Source organism: Nicotiana tabacum, chromosome 4 (assembly GCF_000715075.1).
Source record: "Nicotiana tabacum cultivar K326 chromosome 4, ASM71507v2, whole genome shotgun sequence".
NCBI classification, from domain to species: domain Eukaryota; kingdom Viridiplantae; phylum Streptophyta; class Magnoliopsida; order Solanales; family Solanaceae; genus Nicotiana; species Nicotiana tabacum.
In genome coordinates, this window is record NC_134083.1 from 120,533,358 (window position 1) to 120,534,431 (window position 1,074).

Here is a 1,074-nt window from a genome sequence, read left to right on the forward strand (position 1 = left end):
ACAGTTTGTATTAGAGCACTAGGTTACATAGGTTTCACAATTCACGAGCAAGCTTAGTAGAGTCTGGAGGATCGGTACGGAGACGTCTGTACTTATCTTCCAGAGGCTATGAAGTTTGGGAACAAGTTTCACTTCTATTCTTCCTTGTCATGCGATTTTGCTTTCTCAATACTAATTGAACTCTTCTACTCTTATTCTCTCGCAGATGGCGAGAACACGTACTACTTCCTCAGCTGAGCAGCAGTCAGAGCCTCCAGTGATAGCTCCTACGCGAGACAAAGGTCGAGGTCGAGGCTGTGCCAGAAGCCGAGGTAGGGGCAGGGCTCAACCTAGGGCCCGAGCAGCAGCCCCAGCAGTGGAGCCTCAGATAGAGATTGACGAGGAGGTTCCAGCCCAGACTGTTCTTATCGGACCATCTCAGGTTCCGGAGGGGTTCATTGCTACCCCAGTACTTCAGGATGCATTGGTCCATTTGGTGGGCCTTATGGAGAGTGTGGCCCAGACTGGCGCATTTCCCATGGCACTAGCAGTCTCTCAGGCTGGAGGAGGAGCCCAAACTCCTACCACTCCCGCTTCGGAGCAGATAGCTCCCCAGTATCAGGCTCCAGCAGCTCAGCCAATCGGGTTAGTTCAGCCGGTTATTGCGGCACAGGTCGGAGATGGGCCAGCTATGTCTTCTGAGGCTTTATGGAGATTGGACAGGTTTACCAAGCTCTTTCCTATTCACTTTAGTGGTGCTCCTTCAGAAGACCCCCAGGAGTATCTTGACAGTTGTCACGAGGTTCTACGGAACATGGGTATAGTGGAGACCAATGGGGTCGATTTTGCTGCATTTCAGATGACTGGTTCCGCCAAGAAATGGTGGAGAGATTACTTGTTGACCAGACCAGCTGGGTCGCCTGCTCTTACTTGGGACCAGTTCTCTCATCTCTTCATAGAGAAGTTTCTGCCTATCACATTGAGAGAGGAGCGTCGCCGTCAGTTTGAGCGTCTCCAGCAAGGCGGTATGACGGTTACTCAGTATGAGACCCATTTTGTAGATTTGGCCCGTCATGCTATTCTTCTGCTTCCCAC